This window comes from Oryctolagus cuniculus, chromosome 5, assembly GCF_051225735.1.
Source record: "Oryctolagus cuniculus isolate XC-2025 breed Fujian yellow rabbit chromosome 5, ASM5122573v1, whole genome shotgun sequence".
NCBI lineage: Eukaryota > Metazoa > Chordata > Mammalia > Lagomorpha > Leporidae > Oryctolagus > Oryctolagus cuniculus.
The window spans coordinates 156,813,388-156,832,822 of record NC_142871.1 but is presented as its reverse complement, the minus strand read 5'-3'; the positions used below and the strand labels follow the sequence as shown (position 1 = coordinate 156,832,822).

Below are 19,435 nucleotides of genomic sequence, written 5' to 3'. Positions count from 1 at the left end.
TTGCTTTCTCAGATCCCAATATCTCTTCCTTACCTTGCATTTCCTCTGCAAAGACGAACTCATTAGGAGAATGACACAAGGGTGAGAGACCCTGAATTGTAGAGACGTGTCCCTATAGTTTGCACAGTTCACATTGCAGTGCTGGTCTCTATTCTTGAGAGCGGTACAGGAACTTAAAGTCCCAATCCAAGAAGGTAACACCCAGTCTACTCTTGGACCCAGCAGACTGCAGCCTGCCTCTACCATCCCAGAGGAAACACACTGGTCCCTGTCCCTGACCAGTCAAAGGAAGGCCATGCACATGGTGCACCAATCACAGCCCACACATGAGCCAACCATGCATTGCTCATCCCAGCCTTGGACCTTAAGATTCACTGGATTTAGTCCCAAAGGGACAAATATCATATATCTTCCCTGATCTGTGACAACTAACTGAGCCCCTAAAAGGAAACCTGTAGAAGTGAAACTGACACTATGAGAAACAATGACTTGATCAGCCCTTGTCCTGAGTGTTGAGGAATAACTTACTATTATTCTTTTTAGTATTTTCTTTTTCTACTTAATACCATTGGTTGAACTCTTTAATTTACATACAATTATTCTTAGGTGTTTAAAGTTAACTGAAAATTGATCTCTGTTAAAAATAAGAATGAGAGTAAGAGAGGGAGAAGATGTGCAGTTCGGCACACACTCACTTGGACTTACCCCTACTCAGGCTTACCCCATTCTTAATGAAGAATGGGATGGGAGAGGGAGTAGGAGATGGGATGGTTTGCAGGTAGGAGGATGGTTATGGGAGAGAAAACTGCTATAATCCAAAAGTTGTACTTTGGAAATTTATATGTATTAAATAAAAGTTTTCAAAAAAAAAGATTCACTGGCTTTGATCCCTCTGGCCGTCCAGGAATTGAGGACCAGCTGCCCGGCTCCTTGTTCTGCCGTTTACACAATCACTACCCTGGTGTCAGTGACCCGCACGCTGCGAGTTGGGTGAGGGGACCCAGTTTGGGGATTCTGTAGCAACTCTTCCAGCCAGTTTTGGGGATGTCCAGTGACGTTATGTGGCTTTCTTTTAATTTGTTCTGCTGTTACAACTGAAACCCTTGAGACAGGCCTCTCTGAAATAAAAGGGTTTATTGAGGCTTTCCGGTTGCTAGCCAGAAGGAAAGGGCTGGTTCTGGGAGAAGTTCCCACAGATCACAGAAAATTGTCCGTTGAGCCTAAAAAGGAAGAGTAGTTTTGCAAGGAACATGTTGGGGAAAGAAAGTGTAAATTGTGGAGGTGGAATCACCTAAGCGAACAGTGGTGTAAGCGCCACAGCTCCGCCCAGAAATGCAAATCACCTACCTGGGAAAACCTCTTAGACCATAGGGAGCACACCCTAAGTGAGGAAGTATTGCAGTTACAAGTCTGCTTCCTGGACTGCAGTCCATATTGCAGCCAACAGCCTCTGGTTGTCTTGGCTGCCGCTGCCTTGCAAGCAAATGGCAACAGCGCCCTAACTGTGACAGGATGCCCTGTAGGCACACCACACAGCTTCCAGCTCCTGCTGCAGCAGGGGTCTGGTTCTAACTCATCTCCTGGTTCCCCAGGACCTTACCACACGGGTGAGTTGTTCTTGGTGGGTTGTTTTCTGTCATGGTAGGTGGTGTGTACTGGGCCTATATACTGCCTGCAGGGATGTAGTCTGTGGGAGGCCTTAGGGGGAGGGGCTCGTTGGTTCCCTAGTGGCAAAGCTAGCCTGTTGATGGTCCGTTCCCTGTGGTTTTGAGTCTAGAACCAACACACATCTAGGAATGCGGAGTCCCTTCCTACTGGCTTGACCTGAATTCCCCTTATTTTTCCTCCCTCTCTGTTCTCTAGCCCTAATGAAAGTCCTGGTCTCTCAGTTCTAGGAATGTTCTCTATTGTTAAAAAAAGTTGATTTATTCATTTAAAAGCAGAGTGACAGGTGAAGAGACAGAGAGCATGTGCGATCTTCCATCTGCTGGTTCACTCACCACATGGCTGCCATGATTGGGGCTGGGCCAGGCTGAAGCCAGGAGCCTGGAACTCCATCCTACTCTCCCTTGTGGATGCAGGGGCCCAAGTACTTGGGGCCTCTTCCATATCTTTACCAGGACCATTAACAGGGAGGTGGATTGGAAACGGAGCAGCCAGAACTCAAATCAAGGCTGTGATACAGGATGGCATTGTTGCAGGTGGTGGCTTAACCGTTGTGCCACAATGCCAGCCCCCAGCCCCTAAAAATGCTTTAAAAATTTTTTTATAAAATAGCCTTTATTCATTTTGTTTTTCTGGTGTCTGGGAATCCCGGTCGTCTTTTGAACCTTCTGAATGGATCCTCTGATTTTCTTAAACTTTCTCCCCTATTTCCCATCTCTTTCATGTTTGATCTGATTTTAGAGAATTTTCCTAGAATTGATTATCAACATTTCATTTCAATTTAATAATGTTTGTCATGGTTCATAATTTCATTCTCTGAATGTCTCTTTTATTTTTTAAAAGATTTATTTCTGGGGCCAGTGCTGTGGTATAGCAGGTAAAGTCACCACTTGCAACACCCGTGTCCCACATGGGCACCAGTTCGAGTCCTGGCTGCTCTGTTTCCAATCCAGCTCCTTGCTAATGTGGCTGGGAAAGCAGTAGAAGATGGCCCAAGTGCTTGGGCCCCTGCACCAACGTGGGAGACCCGGAAGAAGTCCCAGGTTCCTGGCTTCAGATTGGTCCAACTCTGGGTGCTTGTGGCCATTTGGGGAGTGAACCAGTAGATGGAAGACCTCTCGTCTGTCTCTCTCTTTCTCTCTCTCTCTAACTCTGCCTTTCAAATAAGTAAATCTTTAAGAGAGAGCGAGAGAGTGAGCGAGCGAGCTTCCTCTGCTGCTTCACTCTCCAAATGCCTGCAACAGCCAGGCCTGGGCCAGGCAGAAGGCAGGAGCCTGGAGCTCCATCCTGGTCTCCCATGTGGGTGGCAGGGGCCCATTAGCAGACAGCTGTATTGTTGCTCCAATATGGGATGCTAGAATAGAGAACAGCAGCTTTACCTGCTGTGCCACAATGCCGGCCCCAGGAATGCTTTTTTTTTCTCCTTGTTTTCATAATCATGGTGTCTTCTGTATCTTAGTGGGAACATGGATTCTAACGTTTCCATGTGTTTTTTGAGCTCCCTGCATTGCCTGTTTCCCCCGAGTTGATTTCGTCTGTTTACTTTGGTCTCCGTCTTCTGTGGCGCAGCATCCCTGGAGTCTCTGATCTTCAGCTGTCTTTTCAGTCTGGTGACACGTTAAACAAACCGGATGGAGACTCTGCATGCCTAGCTGGGGCTTGTCAACTGACAGGCCCTGGAGAGGCTCCTCCTGTTTCATTGGCAGATGCTCCGTTCTCGCTCTGGGTAGCACTTCCTTTCAAGTTGATGAGTTTCCCCACAGGGGATAATCCTGGCTGCCAGTGGTTTGGAAGCTGAGGGAAGCAGGGTGCCCTGCCTCCAGTTCAACATAGAGCCCATCATTTAATACCTGGTCTCAGGAGAGCTCCGCGCCCTCCACCCACAGGTGTGCCCGTGCCTGAGCGCAGACCTGGGGCGGGGGCGGGCCGGCTCTGAGACTCACATCCCTGTGTCAGCTCTGAGGGAACAGTCCCCAGATTCTACCATGTTTGTCATCATCTTGTTTCATTTCTCGGAGTGCTTTCTTGTCCTCTGAATGTCTCTTTTCTTTTTTTTAAATATTGTTTTCCTGAACACAGTTTCTTAAGCACTTTTTAGTGAGAATATGAATTCTAGAGTTTTCATCTCCCGGATTCAGAGGTAGCTGGCGTCAGATTCCTGAGCCTCCCCAGGGCTCTGCTGCGTGGATTGGCTCACTTTACGGCATTCCTGTTCCGTCCCTGCCTCTCCACTTGCTCCTGCTGCAGGTGTAGGGGCTGCTCACTGCCTTTATAAGCTATATGGTGATTCAGAATGAGCTCCCATGGATGCCAGAAATTTTCAAACTATATACTATGGTTGAAGTTTTTTACATGATACAATGGGGTTAAATATTAACTTTTCCTTATAATGCGATTGAAGCACCTACACAATACAGTGGGCTAACCACTTTCTTTGTTTTCTTTAAGATTTGTTTTATTTGAAAGGTACAGTGACGCAAGGGGAGGAGAAGGAGATTGAGAGATATTGAGAGTGAGTTTCCATTTGCTAGTTCGCTCTCCAAATGATTGCAATGGTTGGGGATGGGCCAGGCCAAATCCAGGAGCCTAGAACTCCAGCCAGGTCTCCCACATGGGTGACAGGGGCCCAAGCACTTGGGCCATCTTCCTCTGCTTTCCCAGGCAGAGCAGCTGGGACTTAACCCAGCACTCCCATATGAAATGCTGGTGTTGCGAGCAATGGTTTAACCCACTGCACTACAATGCCAGCCCCTGGGCTAACCATTTTCAGAAAGCTGATACAGGGTCATGTACTGATTCCACCTGAAGTGTGGCGGGTTCAGTTGGAGTGCACAGTTGGTGGCCATCACACCAAGAGGTTCTTCATCAGTGGGTGGTAACATCTCCCTCAGTAGGGTGTGAAAATTGTGCAGGAGAGCCTGGTGATTTTTTTTTAAGATTTATTTATTTTATTTGAAAGGCAGAGTTACAGAGGGGCAGAGGCAAAGAGAGAGAGAGAGGTCTTCCATCCTCTAGCTCACTCCCCAGATGGCCACTATAGCCGGAGGTGTACCGATCTGAAGCCAGGAGCTTCCTCTGGGTCTCCCACGCGGGTGCAGAGGCCCAAGGACTTGGGCCATCCTCTACTGCTTTCCCAGGCCACAGCAGAGAGCTGGACCGGAAGTGGAGCAGCCAGGACTCGAACTGGCACCCATAGGGATGCCAGCACTGCAGGTGGTGGCTTCACCTGCTATGTCACAGTGCTGGACCTGGTAAACTTTTTAAAAACTCATTCTAACACTTCCTATATGTAATGAAGAGAAGGAAAAATGATCACTTGTTTAGAAATGAATTTTTTAAAACAGATTATTTACTCATTTGAAAGGTAGTGTTGAGAGAAAGAGAGTGGGTTCAGTCCCCAAATGGCTACAATTGCCAGAGCTGGGCCGATTTAAAGCCAGGAGCCAGGAAGCAGGAGGTTCTCCCAGATTTCTCATGTGGGTACAGAGGCGCAATCACTTGAGCCATCTTCCACTCATTTCCCAGGCACATTTACAGGCAGCTGGATTGGAAGTGGAGCAACCAGGACTCGGTCCGATGTCCATATGGGGTCAGCACCACAGGCGGCAGCTTTACCAGCTACGCCACAGCACCAGATCCTGGAAATGATTTTTTAATAGAATTTGAATAGCTATGAACAGAGAACATTTTCTTTTTTAACTTAAGTCTAATAAGCCATGGCCCTAAGGGTAAGAAATAATGCTCTGACAGAAATGAGACATAATACTTAGAATGATTAATGATCTCATAACCTGAAAATCTCAGATCATCAAAGCCTGTATTTTTCTTTTAAAGGGTTTATTGTGGCCAAGTTATTCATCAAAATCTATTTTGCAAGATGCTGACATTGTTCTAATATGAAACCCAGAAATAATTAAACATTTGTCAGGCATCATTTGTTTTCAGCTATGCAGGTAAATACGAGACTGTCGGTGTCTGACATTCATACAGCAGCCAATTACTACATAATGTTGGCTTGCAAAATTACAGCCTGCTGTACCTTGGGCACTCATAAACCTGACAAGGGTGCACACTATGGAGCAACCAGACTAGCTGCACTGTGCTGATGGATCACAGAGGCCACTCAGGGACCTGAGGCCCTGCTCCCTCTTCCGGAAGCAGCCATATTTCTGGAGGCCTGCAGTGATGTCACTGCCCCGGATCTGCTGGGCACTTAACAGGAGCCCCGACACTGGGCCACCTGCCCTGAACACAGCACCGTAGTCAGTCCCTGCTGCAACCCGCTGTGCTCATTCAGGGTGCGACCAAGGGAAAAACAGCAAGTTTTCTTTGTCCAGATCCAGTTCTGTCTACTCCCCAAGGTGCTCCTTGCTGACTGTGTGTGTGTGTGTGTATATGTGTGTATGTGTGCCCACGCGTGTGTGCCAGCAAATCTGCTCTCCCATTGTTCTTCTTCATTCTCCTGGAGAGAAGAGAGATTACACTCACACTACTCCCACTTATTCTCTGCTAAGCTTTTGTTGGTTGTGTTACTGTAGTTCTTCCATCGAATCGATTTATGACTTAATACACTTCAATCCTGATCTCATTTCCCCATTACTGGCTGCCTCTTTCGGTTCCCTTGGCTCTGGTTCTTTGATCCCAGCTTTCTTTGACTGGAGAGGGAGAGAGAGGGGGATGGGGAGTGGAACGGGCAGAGGGAGGAGGGGAAGGGGGAGATGTTCCAACTGCTGGTTCACTCCCCAGAGGATTGCCACAGCCAGCTTGCTTTGACTTGTGTTGGAGACTCTGAGAAAGGTGTACTCCCATAAGTGCAGGCAGCATTCAGTAAATCCTTTCTAAATGAACTTTTTTAAAAATTTATTTTAGCAAAGTTTTAGAAATGGGTGAATGAGGCTTTTATTTTATTTTATTTTATTTCTTTGACAGGCAGAGTGGACAGTGAGAGAGAGAGACAGAGAGAAAGGTCCTCCCTTTCCACCGGTTCACCCCGCAATGGCTGCTGCAGCCGGTGCACCGCGCTGATCCGAAGCCAGGAGCCTCTCCTGGTCTCCCATGCGGGTGCAGCGCCCAAGCACTTGGGCCATCCTCCACTGCCTTCCCAGGCCACAGCAGAGAGCCGGACTGGAAGAGGAACAACCAACAGGGACGGAATCCAGCGCCCCGACCAGGACTAGAACCCGGGGTGCTGGCGCTGCAGGCAGAGGATTAGCCTAGTGAGCCGTGGCACCAGCCGTGAATGAGACTTTTATTTTCCCACACCCCACACTCAGTTTTCCTCATATTAGCATCTAGAAAAACATGATATGCTTGTTAAGACATAATCAGCAAGCCAATATTATTACAATATTATTAGTGAAAGTCCATGCTTATTTGGGCTTCTTGAACGTCCCTCGTCTGTTCCAGGATCCGACGCAGGACATCACAGTGTGTTTAGTAGTCCAGCTCCTTCGCTGCTTGCTGGCTACGACAGTTTCTCAGACTTGTTTGTGATGACCCTGACCATGATCGGTCAAGCGTTTCTGCAAAATGTCCCTCAGCTGTTTTTTGTCTGATGTTTTTCGCATGGGTAGATCGAGGTTATGGGTTTTAGGGAGTGAGACCCCTGAAGTACAATGCCATGATGTCAGATCCCAGAACGGAGTAGCCACTTGACTGGTGAGGTTGATGCTGGCCCTGTCACTTGACTGACGGTCTCTGGGGCTGCTCTGACACTGTCCAGGCTCCCCTCTCGGGAGGGGGCTCACTGCAAGCCACCCCCACTTAGGGAAGGTGGAGTTGAGCATCCTCCCGGAGACTGGCATCTGTAACAGGAAGCGGGGTTCTTCCTTTCACCCCCCATTGTAAGAACAGTTGCTTTAGTTGCTGACGGATATAAAATAAGTGTAAGAATGATTATTTCAGCCCACATCTGGCTGTGTAGAAAGAACATTAACACTTGCTTGAGATTTCCAGAATGAGGCCTCAGGAAAGCCGGTTGAAGTTAACAAAATAATCTGCCTCCGGTCAGCCTGACGAGGGGCTCGGATTTACGGACTAATTGCAAGCTGACTGTGGGGCTCCAACCAGCCTTTGCTGCCTGGCCGGAGGCCACCACGCGGCTGGCCCTATCCACTGTCCCTCTTGCTCCTAACTTCTTTGCTACCCCTCTCTGTTCCCTCCAAAAACTCTCCAGCTAACTTGAACAAGGAGTTGTTCTTGGTGACAAAAATGTCCACCATCTCCTCAGGCTGCCAGCTCCACGAATAAACCCAAATTCCCTGAGTCAGCTCTTGTCTCTCAGATCTTGGCTTGTGAGCACCGAGTGGCCCAGACCTTGTTTTCAGTAGCATTTCTACAGCAATTAGCTGCAACATTTCTGTGTGGGTGACTTGTCTCTTCTCCTTTATATATTTATTTTTCTGTATTTTGGTGTGTGTGTATATATATATATATAAAGATTTATTTATTTGAAAGGCAGAGTTACAGATAGGCAGAGGCAGAGAGAGGAAAGTCCTCCATTCACTGGTTCACTCCCCAAATGGCCGTAAATGTCAGAGCTGTGCTGATGCGAAGCCAGGAGCCAGGAGCTTCTTCCAGTTCTCCCATGCAGGTGCAGGGACCGAAGCACTTGGGCCAGCTTCTGCTGGTTTCCCAGGCCATAGAAGAGAGCTGGGTCTCGAACAGCATCCATATGGGATGCTGGCACTGCAGGTGGCGGCTTCACCCGCTAAGCCACAGCACTGGGCCTATATTTGGGTTTTAATCCAACACTACTTTATTGTGTTGCTGAAATGGCTTCAATTTTGGCCACTGGGGATGCTTTTTGTTGACTCACATGAGTAGATACTTTTGACCCACTCCAATCACTGTGGATTATTGTTTTGTTTTTTTGAGCACTTTTTTTTTTTTTTTGACAGGCAGAGTAGACAGTTGGAAAGAGACAGAGAGAAAGGTCTTCCTTTACTGTTGGTTCACCCTCCAATGGCCGCTGCGGCTGGCATGCTGTGCTGATCCAAAGCCAGGAGCCAGGTGCTTCTCCTGGTCTCCCATGGGGTGCAGGGCCCAAGCACTTGGGCCATCCTCCACTGCACTCCCTGGCCACAGCAGAGAGCTGGACAGGAAGAGGGGCAACCGGGACAGAATCCAGCGCCCTGACCGGGACTAGAACCTGGTGTGCCGGCGCCGCAGGCGGAGGATTAGCCTAGTGAGCCGCGGTGCCAGCCTTGAGCACTTTCTTACTTTGGGGCACTACAAGATGTTCTAGGCTCATCTTGCATATTTCTTCCGCCAGTCCTGAAATCACCCATTTCTCCAGAGAACCATGGTAGCTTTTTTCTTAAAAAAATTATTTTATTTATGAGAGAGAAAGAGGTCATGTGCGCTCCCATCCGCTTGTTGTCTTCCCAGATACCCACAATGGCTGGGACTGGGCCGAGGCTGAAGCCAGCAGCCAGCAGCTCAAACCAGGTCTCCCACAGGGGCGGCAGGAACCTGGTACTTAAGCCATCACCACTGCCTCCCAGGAGCTGCATCCGGAGCTGGAGTTGGGAGTGGAGCCAGGTGCTGAACCCAGGTACTCTGATGTTCAATGCAGGCATCTTGAGCAGAGTCTTACCCATCAGGCCAACCAACTGCCCCCTGTAACATGCTTTGGGTATTGATATTTAAAACCAAGCCACAGGTGCTAGGTGAGCTGTTGCTGCTTGTGTGTTACCATCTAGGCCCACTCAGTTGTCAGAGCAAGTCAATATATATGAACTAACCCTGAATATACACAGACCTGTAAACATTTCTGTGTGTAATCATCTGTATCTATATTAAGTTGCACATGAGTTCTACTATTGTCTGCTACCCTAATCCATAACCTTCTGGGTCATTCCAGTCTCCTATCTTTGTGTCTCTGTAAAATTCTGCTCTAACAGTGGGACACCTGGCTGTCAGCATCCACTATCCAATAACTCAGTGGTTCTGTCCCAGCCTACGTGTATAGCGGTATTGGAGTTGTTCACCCACAGCCCCGGGATAATGCTGTATCACTTAGTACACTGCTGTTGTATGCTTCCTTTTCCTTTTGTTTTTATAGACTTCATTCATTTCTTAAGTTATTTAAGAAGTACTTCAAAATATTTGTGGGGAATTAAAAGGTAAATGTATTTTGGTGCAAAAAGTTTAAAATCTATGCATAGATTTTTCATAATAAGCATTTTCCATAAACTTAAAAAATCACTTTGTATGCATGGATTTCAAAATGCTTTTGTACCCAGATAAACTTACCTTTTAATTTTATTTTCCACAAACTTTTAGAATTACCCTCACACGTCATCATCTTTCCTCTCATCTTCTTCACTGAGATTATTTCAGACATTTGTTTTACAATTACATTATTGCCATTTTAAGAAAGATTTATTTATTTATTTGAAAAGCAGAGTTACTGAGAGGTAGAGGCAGAGAGAGAGCAGCAATGGCCAGAGCTATGTTGATCCAAAGCCAGGAGCTTCTTCCAGGTCTCCCACATGGGTGCAGGGGCCCAAGGACTTGGGTCGTCTTCTACTGCTTTCCCAGGCCATAGCAGAGAGCTGGATTGGAAGTGGAGCAGCTGGGACTTGAACCATATGGGATGCTGGCACTTTAGGCAGCGGCTTTACCCGCTATACCACGGTGCTGGCCCCTCAGTGACTGACTTGCAAATGTTGAACCAGTCTTACATATACTGTATTAAATCCGAGTTGGTTGTGGTATATTATATTTATTTATTATTTGTTTATTTGAAGAGTTAGAGAAAGAGAGAGAGAGAGAGAGAGAGAGAGATCTTCCATCTGCTGGTTTATTCCCCAGCTGGCTGCAACAGCCAGGGCTGGGCCAGGCTGAAGCCAGGAGCCAAGAGCTCCTTTCAGGTCTCCATGTGGGTAGCAGGGCCCAAGACCTTGGGCCACCCTCTGCCGCTTTCCTCAGGCTGTTAGCAGGGAGCTGGATTGGAAGTGGAGCAGCCAGGACATGAACCCAAACTCACATGGGACGCCAGCATTTGTAGGCAGCAGCCTTATCCACTAAGCCACAAAACCATCCTCTGTTTTACAATTCTTATGTATTGTAGGATTTGATCTGCCAGTATTTTGCTTAGGGTTTTTACATCTATGTTCATGAGGGATAGTGGTCAGTAGTTTTTCTTTCTTATAATGACTTTATCTGGTATTGGTATTAAAGGCATGCTGGCTTCACAGGGTGACTTAGGAAGTATATTCTCTGCTTCTTTTTGAAAAGGGATTGTGGAGAGGTAGTACAATTTCTTCTTTATAAGTTGAGTTTTATTTACAGAGTTACTGAGGGAGAGATACATACATGCATACATACACACACACACACAGAGAGAGACAGAGAGTGAGAGAGAGAGAGAGAGAGAGAGATGTCTTCCATCCATTGGTTTACTCCTAAAATGGCTATAATGGCTGGGACTGGGTCAGGCTGAAGCCAGGGACCTAGACTTCCATCTGGGTCTCCCACATGGTGGCAGGGGCCCAAGTAATTGAGCCATCTGCTGCTTCTTTCCCAGGTGCAGGGAGCTGGATCAGAAGTGGAGCAGCCGGGACTTGAACTGACACACTAATATGAACTGCCAGTGTTTCAAGCAGCAGCTTAACTCACTGCACCACGGTGCCAGCCCCAGGATTTCTTCTTTAAGTGTGTGGTAGAATTAGCTATAAAAACATCTGTGCCTGGAGCTTTCTTTTTTGGAAGGTTATTACTCAATTATTGACTCAGTTTCTATAATAGAAATCATGTTAGGTTATCTGTGTCTTCCCATGTGAATTTTGATAGTCCTGAAGGCTGTACACTTTGTATTATATAATAGAAACTAGAGTAAATAGGGCTTCAGTGTGGGAATATATGTTAATCTGGATAATAGTAATAATAATAAAACATATAATATTAAAAACTGCAAAATGCAGACTTTCAATAATGTCTTTATCAATAAACGTGAGTTTTAGTTCTTTAGCTTAGTAGTCAAAGCTTCCTCATTTCGGCTTTGTCTTCGAATCATGGTGAAGTATTATGTATTGAGCACCTGCGGTTTGTAAGTGTGTAACAGTAGTGCGGCAGGGTGGGTGTCAGCATCCCCGTTTCTTGTATGTGCACACTGGACATGGAGAGGTGTCAGAACCTGCCCACAGCTACCCGGATGCAGGTGGCTAAGCCAGCACTGGGTCGTGAGCCTGTCTCGCTCAGAAGCCCTTGCTTTTTTCCCACTGGACCTCAACATAAATTGTTTCCAAGTCCTCTGGCTCAGCACAAATTTCTCTATTCCTTGACCTGAAAACATGCTAGAAGGTCTTGCTTTCCTCCTGGGAATACCCATATCATAATGGAAAAGCCAAATACTAAGGACGTAATTATTTCAGCCAACAGAAACCTGGGAGCTGGGTAGTCCCAGGGCTGACCGAAGAGCGCTGCACTGTCACCAGACTTTTCCCCCTCGGATTCTGCATCCTCAGTGCTTTGGTGATAGCTCCCTTAGAAGACCGATTTGGCTACAAGAATCACACCCTCATATGGCAAAAATCCAAGCATTAAGAAAAGGAAGTGGGGGCGGGCCGGGGCTGTGGCATGGTGAGTTAACACCCTGGCATGAAGTGCCGGCATCCCATATGGGCGCTGGTTCTAGTCCCGGCTGCTCCACTTCTGATCCAGCTCTTTGCTATGGCCTGGGAAAGCAGTAGAGGATGGCCCAAGTCCTTAGGCCCCTGCACCCACGTGGGAGACCTGGAAGAAACTCCTGGCTTTGGATATGCGCAGCTCCGGCCGTTGCAGCCATCTGGGGAGTGAACCAACGGATGAAAGACCTCCCTCTCTCTCTCTGCCTCTCGTCTCTCTGTGTAACTCTGACTTCCAAATAAATAATAAATAAATCTTAAAAAAAAAGGAAAGGAAGTAGGGGTTAAAGGCAAGAAGATACATCTCAGGATTTGGGCATAAAATGGACCTTAGGTAGGGCTAGCATCGTGGCCAGGTGGATTAAGCTGCCCCTTGTGATGCCAGCATTCCATATGAGAGTGCTGGTTCAAGTCCCACCTTCTCCACCTCTGGTCCAGCTTCCTGCTAATACACCTGTATTAGTACTTGGGCCCCTGCCATCCATATGGGAGACCAGGATGGAGCTCTGGGCACCTGGCTTTGGCCTGGCCAAGCCCTGGCTGTTATGGCCATTTAAAGAATGAACTAACAAATGGAAGATGTTCATTCTCTCTCTGTCTCTCTGTCACTCTATCTGTCTCTTCCCTCTCCCTCTCTCTCTCTGTCAATCTGCCTTTCAAATAAATAAACCTTTTTTTAAAAATGGACCCTGCACTCACCTCCAAGTCCATCCGTTGCAGAGAGCAGGATTGCTGCAGACATGGTTCATTTCCCAGAAGTGAGCACACTGCTATCCAAAGAAAGACGGGGAATCTGGAAACCAGGGGAATGGGAGGCAAACCTCAGGATCTGCCAAGCCTTCCATCCTTTCTTTCTTTCTTTTTTTTTTTTTTTTTTTTTTTTTTTTTTTTTTTTTTTGACAGGCAGAGTGGACAGTGAGAGAGAGAGACAGAGAGAAAGGTCTTCCCTTGCTGTTGGTCCACCCTCCAATGGCCTCTGCGGCCGGTGCACTGTGGCCGGCGCACCGCGCTGATCCGATTGCAGGAGCCAGGTGTTTCTCCTGGTCTCCCATGGGGTGCAGGGCCCAAGCATTTGGGCCATCCTCCACTGCACTCCTGGGCCACAGCAGAGAGCTGGCCTGGAAGATGGGCAACCGGGACAGAATCTGGTGCCCCAACCGGGACTAGAACCCGGGGTGCCGGTGCCGCAAGTGGAGAATTAGCCTATTGAGCCAGGGCGCCGGCCTCCATCCTTTCATATTAGATCCAGCACCATCCCCTGCCCCGACTGTCTGCTCACTACACCAGCCACCGTGATCTCTTTCCACTGAATTCCCGCAAGTGTGGTCTCTCCATGTGCCCTCTTCAGGGGGTTACTGTTCTGTGTTACGAGTTTTCCTTTAAGACTGTATCTTTTCTTCAAAAATCAATTGCAGGTACCCTGCGAGTAGAGCCTATCCTGTGCATTTGTTTGTCTCTTACACCTGCTATGTGGTGGGCACTCACTGAACATCTGCTTCAGGTGCGGAATATGCAGAGTCTCGATGGGCTATGCAGTCTTTCAGTTCATGGATATCTGGATTCCTCATCTCCCACTTCTCATACACATAAGAGGAACATTGAGAAATTAGTGGGTAGATTTGAAAATGCTAACCATATAAAATTACGTGAAATATGTAAAATGTAGCATGAGCAACAAAAGCCCTTGCAAATAGAACACAGTCCTCTGAGAAGGAGCTAAGCCTGATTCATGAGCGGGGCAGAGAACTGTGGCTTTGGAACATGGCATCTTTTCTTCTAAAATGAAAAGTTAAAAAACAAAACAAATAGGAGGCGATTTCCATTCATCACATCCATGGTGATAGTTGACACATTGAGATAGTGATACCAACTAAAAGGAAAGATTGAGAATCCAACAGACCAGGTCGGTGGCTGAAGAGCTGTGTGTTGGATGTAAGCATGGAGACATTTCAAACTTCCAACCATGAATCTTAATCAGAAGGGCTGGGAGAGCTGCAGGATTGTGGGCTGTTTCAGTGCGGCCAGTGGGCTGGAGAGGAGAGAGGAGAAGGACTGGAGGCTCATGGGGATGGGGTTGACACCTGACATTGTCCAGCCCACTCCTGAGATCCCACGCAATTTTCTTGGTGTTCATTTCTTATAAGAACATACAGGAGAATAACTGACTTTAACTTCTAGAAGACACATCAGAATTTTATTCATCAATCCTAAGGAGAAAAATTCTTATTACTGCTATAAATAAGACACTATGCTGGGTAATTCATACACACCATTCTTGTGATATTTTTGCAGCAATCTAATAAAATAGGTGTTATCCCGTTCTAGTGATGGGACAATTGACAACTTAGTTGGCCAATGTGACCGTGCAGTGGTACACCTGAGATTCTTCCCTGTGTCTGGAAGAGTCTAAGACTGGGGTGGTTTCCTCCAGTTCTCCTAAAGCAGTGGTTCTCTGCAGGGGCTGCACAGCAGGGTCATCTGGAAGCTGCAAACATTCTTCCTGCCCAGGCCACACCCCAGGTCGATTCAGTCTCTGTGTCGGGGACCCAGGCCCCTCATGATTTCCATAGTTAGCCCCATTTGAGAACCATCGCCCCAGGAGACTCTTGTATACAAGAGAGGCACAGAATTGTTACGGTTAGGATTTACTCATTTTAATTTCATTCCCATCATAGAAGCAGAATGGACAGTGAGTAAAACACTGTTCTGGTGTTCGTCTTCCGTTTGCTCACTAGCAGACCTTAGGACGTCACAAATGGAAAAAACAAACCCAGCAGTGGAAAAGTACAAATGAGTACCTGGGAACTCGTCTCCTGGCCACATCTGACCTCCTTCAATCTAACACCATCAGCTTCTGGTTTTATTAGTAATTAACTTCGTACTTCTTCCTGACCCTGTTGTCTGTGTTTCCAGAAGTGTTTATCAACCTCCTGTGCACTTTCATGCTTTCACTAAATATGTATGTATTTATTAAAGTGTTCACATTTTCTAACTTTGCAGAAATGGTTGGTCTTCCATTGTAGATTCAATCAATGGCCAATTAAAAATACTTAGAAGTGAGGGTGTAGTGCCACAGCAGGTTAAACTGCTGCTTGGGCTGCCTGAATCCTTATCAGAGTGCATGAGATTGAGTCCCACCTTTGCTTTTTCTTCCAGTACTGCTTCCTGCTAAGGCGTCTAGGAGGCAGCAGATGATGGCTGAGTCCCTGCCTCCTACATGGGAGACCCGGGTATAGTTCCTGGCTCCTGGCTTCATCCTGGTGCAGCCCCAGCTGTAGCAGGCATTTGGGGGAGTTTGCCAGCTGATCGGAGATAGATCTGTTTTTCTCTTTGCTTTTCAATTAAATTTAAGAAAAAGGAATAAGCATTACAAATAAAAATATTCAGCAAAAATTACATTTGGACTGAGCATGTACAGACTTTTTTTCTGATCACGATCCCCTAAGCAACGTGGTAGGACAACTGTTTTCGTAGCGTTTACACTGTGTTAGGAAGTGTACGTACCGCAGAGATGTTGTCCAGGACACAGGAGGCTGTGGGTAGGTTGGATGCGAACACTGTGCCGTTTTACGTAAGCAGCTTGAGCAGCAGCAGCGTCTGGTGTCCGGTCGGGCCCCTGAAACCAACCCCTTGCAGACGCCACTTAGCTTTCTGCAATGCCAGTGCTTCTGCTGTTTCTAAGATTCCTTTGTTGTGAGTGACGGTGCGGTGTTGCATTGCTGGTTGATGGCGATTTGAATTATTTCTAATTTGTGTGTCATTCAGAAGAATACTCCTGATTGCACACCCTCTTGTGCAAGTGTGCAGGATTTCCTTCGGGAAATACACTGAGAAGAATTACTCTTGGGTTGAGATGTTTACATGTCCTCAGCTTCCGTAGATTCGGCTGAATTTCTTTTCAATATAGTTTCATTACCTTTTCGTATCTACGAATGTTGTCAGAAGTAGTTTCTGTTTCATTATGTCCTTGGCAATCCTGGGTTGCAGCAAATTTTGACAGGCAGAGTGGACAGTGAGAGAGAGAGACAGAGAGAAAGGTCTTCCTTTGCTGTTGGTTCACCCTCTAATAGCCGCTGCGTTCGGCGCACCGCACTGATCCGATGGCAGGAGCCAGGTACTTATCCTGGTCTCCCATGGGGTGCAGGGCCCAAGCAATTGGGCCATCCTCCACTGCACTCCCTGGCCACAGCAGAGAGCTGGCCTGGAAGAGGGGCAACTGGGACAGAATCCGGTGTCCCGACCGGGACTAGAACCCGGTGTGCCGGCGCCAGAAGGCGGAGGATTAGCCTAGTGAGCCGTGGCGCCGGCCCCTTATGGTCTATAATTTTAAAGTCTCTTTAATTCATTTCTTCTATACTCTTAAGTCATAAAGATGTTTGCCTTATATTCTTTCCTAAAATTTTAAAAGTTTCCACATGTAATCACCTGGAGTTTATTTGGGGATTGACTTTCATGTTATAAGGAACTAAGTTACACTGAGGACACAAGCGATCCCAAATCTCAGGTTTAGGCCCAAGTGTATGTCTCGCGTATGCTGTGGCCACTGCCCGCGTGCTGAGGGAGGCTCATCTGGACAGGGGCACCCGAGACGCCTGCAGCCATGGGGAGTGAGGTGACTCCCGCGTGGGCGCTTGGGTTCTTGAAGGTGACACACCCATTTCTTCTGATCAATTTTAGTGGCCCCTGCAGTCACTTCACAGGTATCAGATAGCTGCAGCCCCATCCCGGGCCCAGCAGGAGGAGACAAGTGGGCATTTGGTAAACTACACCAGTGACCTCTTTAAGGTAAGATGCTAATTTTTTGTTGCAATCTTCGATTGTGTCAGGCCCTTGATGCTTTCCTTGCTGCTGTGCCGCGCTGTCACCTCTCCGGTTTTCACATCAGGGTGAGTTGATTTCCGAGCTTCTCTTCTCACACTGTTGTTTTACTCCTTCGCTTCTGGGATGATGGTACAATCTGTCAATCATGGTAGCTGTACACAGCTAGTCCTCTGAAACCTGCCAGTCATCTCCTTCAAAATGCTCTCAGCTGGTCCTGATCCTTTGATTTTTCCTATGAATTTCTAAACCAGTTCATCAAGCTTTAGGAACTCCCTCTTAGGATTTTGTCTGATACTCCACAGGAAGCCAGTCCTGACTCGGGATTAGGAACCCGGGCACCACATGAAAAAGCAGCAGAAATGTCAGCCTTGAACGCTGCTGGCAGTGGAGGGAAAGTCGTTGTCTTTCTTGCTCCCAGAGCTCCCTGGGCACGTGAGGTCTTATTTTGTAGTTTCTATAGCCTTTAGCATGGGGCTTGACCAGAATAATTACCACTGGGAAAACATTAGTTGAGTTGAACTGAATGTGAATGTGAGAGCCAAGAAATCTAGTGCATCCAACAGGAAGAGGATAGGATATTTTTTAAGAGTTATTTTTTACTTATTTGAAAGTCAGAGTTACCGAGAGAGGGAGAGAGAGAGCGAGCGTGCGATGGGGAGAGAGATGGAGAGAGAGAGAGAGAGATCTTCCATCTGCTGGTTGACTCCTCAAATGGCTGTAACGACTGGTGTTGGGCTGGAAGTTTCTTCCTGGTCTCCCATGAGGGTGCAGGGGCCCAAGCACCTGAGCCATCTTCTGCTTTCCTAGGCACAGCAGCAGGAAGTTGAATCAGAAGTGGAGCAACTGAGACTGGAACCGGCACCCATATGGGATGCTTGCCTTGCAGGTGGTGGCTTTACCTGCTGCGCCATAGCGCTGGCCCCAGGAACATTCTCAATAGTGCTGGTGGGGTGACAACAGAGTCTGCTTCCTATGACGAGGTGGCTTGATCTCATCAGTAGATATTGGAGGTGGGGGGCACATTGCAGGCTAGCGCCAGAGTTTTGCATCTGCCTTCAGAGCCATGCTTTCTGGAAATGCGCTCTGTCTGCCACCTCTTCCTGAAGCATTGATCCCTGATCATGACTCATTTAGCCCCCAAGCACCTCCTGGCAGCTGGCCCATCAGAATTAGTCAACTCCATCACTCTAGTTGCTTCTCTCTGGGGGCGAGGGTCAGTATGTGTACAAGAAACACTGAGTTGCACTGAAGGGAAGTTGGCAGCAGTCAAGCAATATGGCTGGGTGGAAAAATGGGAATGCCATGTAGTGTATCAGAAGGTGTCTCTCCCCTTCCCTTGGTGGCTCTGTTGGGATTTTCCCATTGCCACTGTTGCCGTGTGACTCACAGCTCCGGTTCCTTCCTGCCCTTTTGTAGCAGGAAAGGGGGATGTTCTGCTTCTGGCTCATGAACTGGGCTGCTTATGACTCAGTTAACATTGATTTGTTCTTGGTGGACACTGGGTCAGGCAGAAGGCTCTGCAAGCCGCAGAGGAGAGGGCGAAGTGTGCTCTGGCTTTTGAGTTTGTATTAGCGAGGCCAGAATACAGAGGTTGTTTATTTTCACCTAAGTGCCTTGTACTACATTTGCTGCCCCTGGGTGAATGACGGTGCCTGGGCTATGAGCTAAGCTGCAGATACACATGGACTTAGTGCATGCTCCATCATTTTCTGGAATGTAAAATAGACTTTATGGAGAAGATAAAAATCGCAAAGCCTAACATCATCCAATTTTGCTGGTGACGTCCCCAACAGGGAGGCAGTTGGTGCTGTTCTGTCATGGAAGGCGTTGCCCCAAAAACAATGAGCTCCCATCACTGGATGTTTCCAAGAGAAGCTGGCTGCTATGGTTTGGAAGTGAGTTGTCCCTGCCAAAACTCACGCTTAAACGTGGCTGCCCATGTGGCAATTTGGGAGGTGGTGTCTTTAAGAGGGATTCATGCCTTTCTCTGGAGACTGGATCAGTTCTCTTGGGAGTGGATGCCTTCTTGTGAGAGTGAGTTGTTACAAAGCAGATCAACCCCTTGGTCTGCATCTCCCACGTGCACCTGCTTGCCATTCTGGTGGGCTCTCCTGCCATGTGATACCATCTGCCATGTTATTGTGCAACTTGGAGCCCCCTCCAGGTCTTAAACTTCCCAGCCTCCAGAGCCATGTGCTAAATCCGGGATAGAGAACACGTAGCCTGCAGTTTGTATGAGGTCTGTGAAATCATTTGGTCTGGTCCTGCCGTGTCAGCTATAAGGAGGACTCGAAATTCAATAAATCTATAGCAGGCTA

At 47.5% G+C, this 19,435-nt stretch overlaps 1 long non-coding RNA gene across 3 annotated transcripts in view; it reads left to right on the top strand.

Annotated features, from left to right (window-relative positions):
* Positions 1–1,430: 1,430 nt before the first annotated feature.
* LOC149126818 (uncharacterized) overlaps positions 1,431–19,435 on the top strand; it is a 58,403-nt gene continuing 40,398 nt past the window's right edge. For all 3 annotated transcript variants that reach the window (XR_016234274.1, XR_016234273.1, XR_016234272.1), the window contains exons 1-2: positions 1,431–1,607; positions 16,974–17,081. This is a non-coding gene — a long non-coding RNA (uncharacterized LOC149126818). The remainder of the gene's footprint in view (positions 1,608–16,973; positions 17,082–19,435) is intronic.